At 44.5% G+C, this 13,106-nt stretch overlaps 1 pseudogene; it reads right to left on the bottom strand.

Annotated features, from left to right (window-relative positions):
* Nucleotides 1-373: 373 nt before the first annotated feature.
* On the bottom strand, nucleotides 374-5,319 carry LOC126540928 (uncharacterized; annotated as a pseudogene).
* Nucleotides 5,320-13,106: the final 7,787 nt, after the last annotated feature.

Below are 13,106 nucleotides of genomic sequence, written 5' to 3'. Positions count from 1 at the left end.
CTGCTAGAAAGGCACTACTTGTTCAGCAAATCCCCATGGAAAGTTAGACACTGTTACGATGAGAAAGAAACAAGGTTGGTTTAATAGGCTTCAATGCAACCCTCAGATGGAGACAAAAATATCCTTTTTATCTTCGTCATACCATTCGCTAAGGCTTCTTCATCTTTCACTGACGCGGCTCCATTTATTTGAACAATACAAATTTTTACCCATCGACTTAAGTACGCATTCTGCAATTCTGAGAGCAACATTACATTAGTACCCAAGACAGCACCTCATGTACCAATTTTCTAAATGACTATAATTCACTGTTTGCTGCCTAAAATTCCAGTCTGTACTACGCGTAACAGTTTTGTCAAATGTATAATGTTTTCTATGATTTGTTGGCCATGTAATGCCTGCCGAGAAGCGTAATTCCGCTCAAAATGTGCAGTGGTGGTATCTGCAATAGCAGATGGGAAAAAATATGGCTCAAATTTTGAAACAACTGCTATGTGATAATCTGGCTCAAGTTCTCTGTGTGTCCTGCTCCTGTATTCTATACTTTTTGATAATTAATATATAAGAATGGTCTGTGCCTGCAACCAAAATTAAATGCTGTGATGTTCTCATCCACCTGCAAGGGCATTGTGTTATTTTTACAAAAATAAATTTTAGAAATAGACAGTAATTACATTCTGAGTTCAAAGTGAATGGAACCTCCTCCCATTTCTCATGAAAAAATAGTAAAAGCTGGTCATATAGGTACTGATATTTGCTGTAGTGGCTGTGCGCACTTCATTCTTCTCATTTGCCGTTCAAGTCCTCGATGCTTCCCATAGTATTTGCATTGGGGGTGGTCGAGTGACTATGAGGGTTGATCCAGAAATGAAGTTCCCATCAATTTTAGAAATCGACAACATTGTTTGTTCACATAGAAATTTAGATCATTGGAAAGATAAAACTTTGCTCTATTTCTCGGCATAACTGTGATCTTTTCCTACGCACTTTCCTAGACAGTGCTTCAATTTCTGTATCTCAATGTCGTAGTACTTCACCGCCAACCCGTTGTGGAAGTGTTTCACCTCACGTTTGACTTCATTGTCGCTCCGGAAGCGTTGGTCACTCAAATGTTCCTTTAACTTGGGAAACAAGGGATAATGACTAGGCGCGAGGTCTGGACTGTATGGTAGGTGGGGCATGAGAGCCCACCCAAAGTTTGTGAAAAGTTCCTAGGTTTAACGGGAGACGTGAGGTCGGGCGCTGTCGTGAAGCATCGTTACACCGGCTGCTAGTCGTCTTCGACGGCGGTTCTGGATAGCTCGCCTGAGTTTTCTTAGTATTGCGCAATAACTGCCCGAGTTGATTGTTGTCCCACGTTCCATGAAATCGATCGGCAGTATCCCCTTACGATACCAAAAATACACTGGCCATGACTTTGCCAGCAGAAGCAGTTTGAACTTCATTGCGACTGGTGACTCGGGGTGACGCTACTGTTTGGATTTTTGTTTCGTTTCGGGAGTGAAATGAAACACTGACTCACACACAGGCGGCTGACGAATCCCACGAATGCCAAAGTAGGATATGAAAGATCGCCGCTGTCCATGCCTGCAATGATGTCAGTGGTGGTAGACTGAGAGGCTGGTACCCGCAAATTAATAAGGGAGCCCTCACATTTAATGCAGTCCTGTACGGCTCTGACCAAGAAAACAGCAATCATTGCCAGCGTGCTAGCTGGAAGACTTCGTTGAGGGGCACTTGCAAGAAACAACGCAGATTTGAGTTTAATTAAGCTTATTCTGGAAAAGGCTAAATGGTAGAATTTCACTTCCAAAATTAGTCTTGAAAGCACTGCCGCCATCAGTCGGCAACATGCTCTTACTTCATAGAAGATACAAATTTACAGCGAATTTAGGACAGTGGCCCAGATTAGAGTGCCCTTCAGAAATTACTGTTCAGCAATGCTAGGTGCAGAATTAATGCTACCCCCTATTGTTCAAAGCCTCTGCTGTTAATCCCCTCATTCACTGACCCTAGTCATTTGGTGTCACTGCCTGAACTCACTGTTCTAGATTAAAATCTCTACTTTTTTGATGTTCACGGCAAGAGCATAAAAGGCGTATTACAGTGCCTTTAATTGGCAATGTTGCTGTTTGGGGCCAGGCATTATAGCTTTTTCGCGCTCAACTTGGAAACTGCATCTACATTTCTAGCAAACAGGGCCTAAACTATTATGGGTTGTCCCATCACTTCGCATACTTGGATAGCACTCCAGCGCAGTGAGATGAGGGAGCAAAACCTTCCGGACAACTTTGTCACAAGTGGGCTTAGCAGGAATCAGAAACAACTTTGTAGCCTTGCCCAGCGAGCCCACCACGCTTCCGACGTTGGCAATGGACGAAGCATGGACGATTGCAGCGACCAAGATCTTCTGCAGTAATGGCAGGGCTGCGTAGGCGTCGTTTTGGGAATTTGACCCGTTGAGCTGCTTTATTGTGGAAAAGAGCGACTCGACATCATCGCTTGAGAACTTTGATGTCCACACAAAATGAAATCCTGCGCTCCCGAGGAATCTTGTGTACAGCGCTATGGACATGCTAGTTACTCTCAGTGCCTCATAAGTATCTTCTGACAGGAACTCCATCTTATGCGTTATGCTTCCTTCCATTCGCTGAAATGCTACAGAAAGTTGTTTCCTAGGCATAAAAGACTGAAGAAGAAAGGTTCATAGAGTAGTGAAATAGCTTGACAACGAAACTTAGCCTTCGAAGACGTGTACACAAGAGAAGAGGAAAGGCGACCACATAAGCTGCGACTAGCAACAGAGTTTAATTAAACACTAGGGTCGAAAAGAAAAGAATATCAACACAAGCATGCGTCATACAAAACCAGGCAGTCATAAAAAACATCAGTGAATGACGCATTCTAAAGGCGGCATTATTAAAAAAATTCCACTTCATTGCGAGATAGTGGTAAGGAGGGTAAGCTCCACTGATTGTGACGGTGTTTTTGGATTGGTAAGCTTCCCTAACTTCTATCTTGCATTTCGTGGCCCCCCTACCAATAATTTAGGTGTCTTCATAAGCAAGATTGCAAGGGCAGCAAAATAGAGCGTGCCACAATAAAAACGACAAACGCCTCATCATTAGCTTTTAATAAACAAAAAGTGGTTTCCATACGCCAGACGCTAGAGTACATTTAACTTTGCCAATCCACGAATTCTAGAGCAATATAGAAATGGCATAAACACTGCCTAAACAATGACAGACCTCTCGTCATCTGCACAGTAAAGTGGCATCCTCATGGCATCTCTGCTGGTCCAGTGAAGAGTGGTGCTCTAAAAATTGTGCAGCACGAACCACTTGTGCACCAATTCAACAAATTCCACAGTCGGCAGGCAATTCTGGAAGCCAGGAGCTACAAGGCTCTGTCTATGCTGTTGCGAAAGTCGCAGGGCTGTGGTGACCTAAATAAGAACAGTAATCACTGGAGTTCATTCTAATAATATATGTCACCCATTCAGCAACCATTCTTTTTTATTTAGAACATGTATCGTTCACACAGACAGCAAAAAATATGCCTGCATACTTCACCTGAGGAGAAAAAACTTGGATATCCCTGCCGACATTCATTTTTACGAAATTTTATGGCCCCAGGTGCTTCTTGGTTAGGCACTTCTCCAATCTGAAGACGCCGTGCTTCTTCTGGACCTTGTACAGCAGTCTGTGATTCGGCGAAATGTTAGTGGGGTAAAATTTGAATGGCTAAAGTAGAAAGGATCGTTTTGTACCTTAGAAAGTCTGGCAGGATGAGTTGTCTCTTTCTCCTAAATAATCTCTTCCCTTTTAGAAATTGGGACCTGATGTTTTTCAATGTACGACAATAGTCAAATAAAATGAAAAACTCACAACCTCAATTCAGAGGATGTCTGGAAAAAAATTATATTCACAGGCATTAGTGTACCTTAACAAAGCAACACCAATAAATTATAAAGCAGACTTGTGGCAAGAAACATGTTGCTTTGGTGAAAGTTCTAAAGGGCATATTTAGAATAAAGGCATATACAGATTTGAGAAAAACTTCGAGTCGGCTCTGTGGTTATCTCCAAAAATAAATCTTCACTTTGAACCCCACCTTTTCCATGCACTGCATTACTTTGAAGGCAAGAAGCTGAAGTTGCTCTCCTGTCAAGGCCTTCGTGAAGTAGTACCCCACAAGAAGCCTAAAGAAATCAAAATTCGCATTGACATATGACTAAATACGCATAGTTGTTTTAGTTTAGCTAAAGAATTGCTAAAAAAGATGACCTATCATGTATACCTGTATTCAGCTGACAGCCTCACACGCATGAAGCACAGGAGATGAGTCACCAGTGAGTCTTGCTGTCCAAATTCTGCCTTTTCGCCTCCGAGATCGAAAAGGCCATGAGCAGCATCCGGGGGCTTTTGGTAGCTGGTGCCTTGGTTGAGGAACATTTCGTCCATGACCAGGGAGCCACAGCCTGCTTAGACATAATAATTTTCAATTATGACTGAACCCATCTCATAAAAGCTTTACATTTACCTGCTCCGAGTGTAGCGTTTCCTCCATATAAAGATGTTGCTTAATTATTGATGACACCACTTCTCCAGTGCATGCGCCAATATACCTCTTCAACGTTGAGCGGCTCGGCGACGACAACCCTCCAGTTTCACGAAACACGTTGTATGCAGATGGGGACTTTGAATGCCAAGCCACACAATTGCGGATAGTTTCTTCACGCCAGCGACCTTTCGGTTTGTTCAACAATGTCAGTTGTTCTTGCGGGAAGAGTGCTTTAGCATCCTCTTCCTGCACATTTTCCTAGATGAGCATGATATGCACAAAAAATGCACATTAACTCGAGTACTCAACTTCTGAAGAACATACGTACCTGAAGAACCGCTAAATTACATTTCTTCATAACGGCCTCTGTTTTTTTGGCCTGCTGCCTTAGCAAAAGAAGTTCACACTGCAGTCCGCCTCTCTTTTTAGTAGCCTTTGGCATTTCCTCTTAAGCGTGTTGACTTGCTTCAGAGACCTTGTCATACGTGGAAATGTCAGTCTTGTCTGAACACCATGCCCAACTGCAGTCGTCTTAGCGGAAGTGGGCTTAGGAGCAGCATCGCAGCAGGTCTGAGGAAATACAAAGTAAGCAGGGGAAATCACTGATGCTGGAGTCACAGAATGCTCATCAGCCACTGGCTCCGGAGAGAGCTCTTGAGGGGTTTCTTCCGGTTCATGAGGTTCAGGGCTGTCGGCTGCTGGCATCGAGGCTGCTGGAAATTTGCCGTAGTGACTGAGTTCCCAGCTAAAAGCCATCCCTCATATTTGCATCCTGTCTGAAACAAGAACATTACGCAGAATGAAATTACCGAAAATTAATTGCTTTCGTATTTGTTAACGCTACTGAATCCAAGAGAAACGTTTAATTAAGAAGGTAAGTTGCTAAAAATAGCACTTGCCTTGCTGTCGTGGCATTTGTCCCTCTTGACGAACCTGGTTTGGCAGCAATGCGCTTTGGTGGACGCCTATATTTTTTCGCCTCCTGCTGCAGATATGTCTGGTGCTAGGGAAAACGGAGGGCACAGCAGCTGGTTTCAGCTTCGTTATCTTCAGGCCTTCTCTAAAATCTTCTTTGAAGTGCAGACTGCAGACTGTACGGCCGTCACTAGGGATCCATGGGTTTTTTCCAGGTCCTGTGAATTTCCGTCGGTTGTAACAAGAGCGCGAAAAGAGTCTGGCGGGAGCACTGATAGCACGGAACACACTTCCGACGAAACTTCCAGCGCTTGCAAGACAGGGCGAAGCACTGAATTAGACAACGCGTGCGCTTCGTTGTTTTGTCCTGTCTTGCAAGCGCCAGTTCCATCATGACGAATCAACTTTTGAGTATAAAATTTCGCAGTTCAAAATATCAACGTACAAATGAAGTAAGAATAAACAACAGTTTCGCTCAATGGGACGTATCCCTATTGAAGTGTCAGCATGTCAGAGGCATTGTGGCCTCGTGAAGGCATCTGGGCTTAACTTCCGCTTGCCGAGAAATTGTCTTGAACAACTGGTTTCGTAGTTCAGTCACGGAAAACTCGTGAAGAGTGATTCCCATTGCTCTGCGCCCCCTCGATTTTCAGAGCCGCCGCAGCAATACACCGTCGCGTGCGATGATTTTTTCACGCCTGATGGGTGCTAAAGGCTGCCTGTTGAATTCCGTAAAATTCCCAGCTCGTAGGCTGGAAGTAAGCAAAATAGAAACGTGGTGGCGCACACGCTTACACCCCTCTTCTGCCACTACTACGACCGTACGACAGCTGCAACTGGCGGCGTGGGCGGCATAGGGGTAAGTTGTGGCGCCGAGTAGCGGTGTTCGGGGGAACTCAAATGAACTAAACAAGCAATAAAAATACGGGCTACGGAGGAGGCGCCGGTGAACCGGTCGCCCCCTAATAAATCCGCTCGTGATAGATAGATAGATAGGCTCCAAACGGCTGAAATAGGCAGAGTATACTAACCGCTATAACACTACCTTGGAAGTTACGCTTGAAGTATGGTGTACTCACTTGTGCTGTGTACTGCAGTTCAATAGGGAAGCATTGACAGCAATAGCGATATTGCTCGTTGCGCTCGAGCTTTTTGTAAGATTTAACCATGCGCGGGGTCGTAGTTTTGGCGCGAAGCCGCTTGCGCAGCAACTGTGGTGGCGGAGTAGACACAGCTTCCTAGCAGCTGCCAGACATCTAACAACGCCACCAGCCGTGATGCAGGCGTCGAGGGTTGGGGCACAAGATAGATAGGAAACAGTGCTTGTCAGACCGTAATGAAAGCATCGGACAGTTTTAGATTTTCGTTTACTTTGCGGTAAAACCACCGTAGGTACTGAGCAGGAACGCTAGTATTCGTGCAGAAAGCCATCACGCCAGATGGAGAAGACACACCTGTCGGCTCTGGTTCCACTGCTGAGCCGACTGACTGGTAAAGTTGGTGTGTGCACTGATGAGCTTCGTCGTTTGTTGTAGCAGTGAAAGGAAGGAGCGCACTTACCCCGTATAGCATGTTTCATGGCGTATTAGGTGGCTCTTATAGTGTTTGAAACGGGACGATATAAAGGGGCCTGCGGAATGGAAAAGCGGCAATTGAACATTTACTGGTAGGGAGTGCAGTTGATGTTGAGCCACTCATCCGCCCGCCATATCGTTTCTTCACCTCAACCTTCAGCTGAAAACAGGCGAGCCACCCGGCGACAATAGAAGTGACTCAACAGCGTCGTCACAGTTCCGGTGAAATCAGTCTCTGCTCCGTATATCAGCCGTAAGCCTCCATCCTTGACAGGGTTCATCAAAATCGAATGAAGGAAAAACGTAAAATTTCTCTTGATCTAGCAGTGGAATTCAATGTTGCAGCTACCGAGAAAAGAAAGATGATAAATATGTTCAAGAGACCACTGAAATTCAAACTTACACCCCCTCCCCCACCTAATAAAATATGGTGAGAGAAATATGCGTTTCCTGTGTACTATAATATCAAAAGCCAAAGAAAATTGCGGAACCTATTATTATTAGTATAACTATAATTTTTAGTATTAACCCTTTGAAGGTTTTAGCCGTACATGTACGGCGGCGGTTTTCTGTCCCGCAAAGTCTTTTCCGTACGGGTACGGTTCCGACCCTCCGTTTGAAATTTCGCGCCATAATGACGATTAGCGCTCATCGGGAGGTGCTGCCACCTCTTAGCACTTACAAGATGCGTTTGAAATTGCTGCTACCTTCTTGGGGAGATAAACAGAGCTGATTGCTAGCTTCAGCGCGTCGTTCAGACTGCGGCAACGCCCCTTTGGCGGTTTCGGTTTCGCCGCGTGATCGCAAGGAGGCGCGCGAAACGTCATTTTTTTCTTTGTCGGCACTCTCTTGCAGGGCGGTGGAAGTTGATTTCTATCTTGATTGGCGCTGCTCTTAGCTTGCTTATAGCGCGTTCGCGAGGTATTCCCGCTCTCAGTGGCAACGCGCTTTCGCGGTTTCGGTTCCGCCGCGTGATCGCAACGGAGGCGCGCGAAACGTTGTTTTTCTCTTTGTCGGCACGCTCTCGCAGGGGCGGCGGAAGTTGATTTCTATCTTGATTGGCACTTTTCTTAGCTTGGTTATCACCACTTGCTTATCAGCGCCGTTCACGAGGTATTCTCGCTCTCCGCGGCAACGCGCTTACGCAAGAGGGTGCCTCAGACCTCTGCCCAAGGCAGCCGCACGCAGAGATGGCATGTGTGCGCCAACACAACTCCTCGCTTCAAGAGAACAGACGCGCATTTTAGGTGTGCAGACTTCGATAAGGCGCTGTGCGTAGACCCGTGTTACAACGAGTACCACGCTCGGAAATACTATTGAACATTTTGCAATTCTGAGTGATGCCGACACCAAAATACTGTTCCTAATTATTTTTGACTATTTATTGCCAACTTAATACATTTTGGACATTCAAGATCCGCAAAAAAATAATTTGACCACCTGGGAAAGTTTTTTTCAAAATAATTCGACCCTCAAAGGGTTAATAGTAGCATTATTTACATTGCTTCCGTTCTCGTGTGAGGCCATAAGAGGTGGGCAGTGTATGCAAAGAAAATATTTAAAGATATGTCGCACAGGGATTATAATCGAACAACAGCACAAAATACCGAGAATTGTTGTAACAGTTCTAAAAGTGTAGTTGGTTCTATGATCTAAAGATTTATGCGAAAATGTTGTATAAAGGCGTCATTGCGGTAAGCGTGTTCTCTAAAGGAATGCAGATGGCTTTGTCGTGAAGCACGGGTCTGAAAAGGAAATGTACTTCATCGGTTTAATTTTGAGACTGCGGTGCATTAGTTGGTGAATTAGACTTTCCTGTGGTGGTTGTGTTTCCTTAAAGTTCTGATACCTGGAAACACAACCGCCAATGACAAGTTCCATAGAGAACACGCTTTCAACAGGATGTTTTGTCATTGTATCGCGGAGCCTACACGATTGTTTACTGATTGCGGCTTTAGACTTAAGTACAGGCAATTGGTCCCAAGCATTTTACTGGCTTGGACAGTAGGTTGAGCGTAAGGATTTATAAAGAGACATAAATGTGTGCGCTTTTGTGTTTAGGTCTCCGAAAACAGTGTGGGAATGCCATAATTTATTCAAATAAAAAGGAAACAGAGAGAGAGAGAGAGAGTAAGAATCCTTATTTAGGTAGCCGGCAGAAAAGAAAGGGGTGGGCAGGGTAACCCAGTTTAGGCGGCGACCACATGCCTTTCGGCTCTGGAGGCATTCTCAGCCTTCCGGACGGCCAAGACTTGGTCTTCCGGGCCGGGCTGAGCAGCATGCTCTGCCACTGGTTCCCATGCTTAATTTTTTAGGCCCTGTCAGGGCGCCCGATGGCAGGTCCAGATAATGTGATACAGGTCTGTCCTTTCTTCAAGAAATTTACATTTGCCGGAATATTGTTCTGGATTATAGTGGTTATGGGTGACCAAGTTTGAATATGTATTCTTTTAAAGGAGGTGCAATGCCACCGCTTGCTGCTTATTAAGGGATGGGTGTGCGGGGGGGAAGGCGGACCCTTCTCAATCTGGAATGGTTAGTCATCTGCCTGTAGGCAGCCAAAACGTGAGCAATGTTTTTTTTTTACATTTAGGACAGCACAGCCTATAAAGATAATGAAGAAAACCACATACCACAAGCGTTTACGTTGAAGCACCGAGTAATTTAAGGGCATGCTTTGTTCAAACAGTGTAACGTGTGTGTCAAAATGTAAGGATTAGACTATTACATGTTGTTGCCTTCCGACGCAGAACTGGGTCTCATATATATTAGCAGAGGCCCTTTTATTTACAACCGGTCAGAGGTGATACAAAAACTGCTTACAATCTGACATTTCCAATTTCAATCTCAGCGGGGGGTTAAAGGATGTGTTTAGTTACCAGCAAGTCACTCTATGCCAGCGCTTGCGCATTTCAAATTTTTTTTTTTACATCAGCGCACAGTGGATGCGTAATGCATATTTTGTAATACTTCACGTCACTCGATCCGTTCAAGTAACAATAAAGTGGAAATAGTCATGAAAGAGTATTTAAAAAGCTAAAGGCTTAGTCACGGAACAGCAGAGACATCACTTGTGCTGGTTCGTCCTTTTTATGCAAGAACTACATTGATAACGACGGTTAAACCCAAGGTAAGGCAGTTACTTCTTTTTATCGATACGTCAGTAAGGCGTTTCGAACTATTCTGCTTCAAGTGAAATGGCAACTTGGTTCAGCAGTATGTCGTGCCTACATTTTTGATAAAGACATGACTTCTCTCTAACTTAGGGTGATTGGTTTATTAAGGATATATGGCATGCAAATGGATTGTACAATAATGTTTCTTCCAGTTAAGGCTGCCGCTTACACAGCTACGTTACTAACGAGAGCGGCAGCTTTTAAGTGCAGAGCATACGTGTCCACTGCTGATGCAGATTGGGCGCAATAATGATAAAGTTCAACTTTGGCTACTAGAAAGCCCGAAAGGCTTTTAAGGTTGTTATTTTTTTTTATTTTTAACGTGTTGCTTACATTATTGCGCACTTTCTTGCAAAAGTAAGAAGTTTCAAAATATAACACAGGAAAGTAATTGGCTACAGAAAGGGAGATAAAAACTAAACGCGTCTACGAAGACGTAGGCAAACAAATTACAAAAAGCTATGCAGAAGCAACTCATTGTGGAACCTATTTGAAGCGAAGCTTGCAATACGATTGTAAAAAGGTACTATAACAGAGTTCATAGGCTTGAAGGTGGTTTATTGCATGTGGTTACGTGGCGACTAGGCAATCTGCCGAAACGCGGAAAACCCTACTACTCGACACAGAAGATCCACCAGAATGGGGTTTACACAGTGTCCTGGATCGGTCACTTTTCATCAAGGTCAATTCCGTGATCAGCGCAGTTCAGCACTGCACCATCTGTAGGACCTACCGACGTCACTCTGCAATATGCCGACCCAGCAGAGGCATAGAAAACTTGACTTTCACAAAGTAATCATGCGCTTGAAACATAAACTTCTGCACGGCTGATATTTAGACACCTTTTGCTCTTTGGCAGTATAATTCCCTAGAAGACATTGCCAGCACTGGTGTGTTTATGTTATTTTTTTAATCTTTACATGCTATCAGTCTCACTTGGGACTCTTACATGAGTGGGTTTATATACAAGAATACGCCTGTAAGCATTAATAATAAAACAAGATAACAATCAGGGGAGAAAAGACAAAAAATGAAAGCACTCATAAGCCGACACATCGGGGGCGGAATATGAGAGACCGAAGAGAGCCGCCAACTTTGTTCATCCAAGCAAGCGTTCATAGACATCGCAAAGTATTTGTTCATACATTCAGCCAACGAACACACATCGAGGAAGTAGCGATGTAAACCAATGAGGCAGTTAAGAACGTTAGAATGTTAAGCATACTTAAAACGTTAGTATAAACGCAGCTACAGTAGTTAAATGAGTGCGGCATTTTTCGTAAGCTATAGATATTTGATGAGACATCACCCACTGTCATGAAGGCCGGAAGTATTCGACTAAAATCTGTCGCCTTAAGAATTATGTTTCAAAAATGAGGGTAGCTTCGACTTGGCATGCTACAAGAACAAAATTAATCTTGAGAGACACGTATAACAGTACAACTCATTACTTTGCGATGCACGCAACGTCGCTTTGAGCACCTGTCGTGGGCTTTGAACTATATGCCTGCGTGCCGGCCTGTGAATATTAAAATTCGTAAAAATCTCGCGGGCATGACAAGCTTGGTGGTCGCCCGTATTTTGATGTGGGAGCATGAAATGGCCCATTCAGCGGAAAATCCGGCCACTGTAGCACCGAAACCGCACCTGAATTCCCATTGGTCGCGACGCCACAGTTCCCTTACATGATGTATCACCAAGGTTGCGGGGCACGCGGTACATAAGAGGCTCACTGAACATGTTGAAAACAAGGAGCTCCTTAGACACAACCTAGTCGGCTTTAAACAGGCGTTGTCCCAACAGGGCGCTATGCTTTTGATTAACAGAGCAATCTTTGATAAGCCTACTCGCGACGTGAGAGGGATCCTCACACTGGGCCTCTCCAAGGCCTTCGACAGGGTCGCGCATAAACACATCCTGACGGAGATTTCGTCTCTTAACTTGAGTCAGCGTTTTTATGACTGCACCAAATCTTTCCTCGCGTGTCGCAAGGCGCACCTCCGAGTAGGCATGGTCTCGGGAGGACCCTACGAGCTAGGAACCTGTGGAACCCCGCAGGGCTAGGTCCTCTCCCCAGTCTTATTCAATATAGCCATGCACAAGCTCTCCTGTCGCCTCGCTGCGATCCCGAAGGTGGGTCACGCCATTTATGCGGACATCACGACCTGGGCACCAGACGGCTCGCTAGGCATGCTCGAACGCTCGTTACAAAGCGTGTTGGAGTCCACGGAAAACTTTCTTTCAAACACGGGCTTTGAACTCTCCCCTGCTAAATCAGAGCTACTGTTATACCGACCGTCCAGACAATGGTTTATTTATTTATTTATTTATTTATTTATTTATTTATTTATTTATTTATTTATACTGGAGCCTCAATGGGGCTATTGCAGAAGTGGGATGAACAACAAAGATACAAACATTTATATAGAAGTTTGCGCGAATTGTTTCAGTAGTAGTGAACGGATGTGGCCCGTGAATGAATTCCAGACTTCAATTGTTGATGCAGAAGAACTGTGTTTAATGAAATCAGTGAGGGTAAAAAAGGTTGAGATATTTAGCGCCTGGTGACTCCTCGTGCATGAGGGTTTGGAAAAAGCCAAATAGTTATCTAGAGAGGAGAGGAGAATTGATTAACGTGTGAAGGAATTTGAGCCATTCAAATTCGCGACACTTTGCTAGAGGTGTAAGATCAAGTAAGGGAAGAGAGTAAGAGGGTCGAAATTCCTTGTCATATCTCCTACAAACGAAACGCACCGCCTTATTTAGCACTCATTCTAGTTTTTTGACGTCACAGTGTTTGCATGGATTCCATACAACGCAGCCATATTCGAGGATGGGGCGAATGAGGGTTTTATATGTAAGAAGTTTAGTTTCTCGA

Source organism: Dermacentor andersoni, chromosome 2 (genome assembly GCF_023375885.2).
Source record: "Dermacentor andersoni chromosome 2, qqDerAnde1_hic_scaffold, whole genome shotgun sequence".
Lineage (NCBI taxonomy): Eukaryota > Metazoa > Arthropoda > Arachnida > Ixodida > Ixodidae > Dermacentor > Dermacentor andersoni.
The sequence above is the reverse complement of the archived record's forward strand: the minus strand, read 5'-3'. Positions and strand labels throughout refer to the sequence as shown.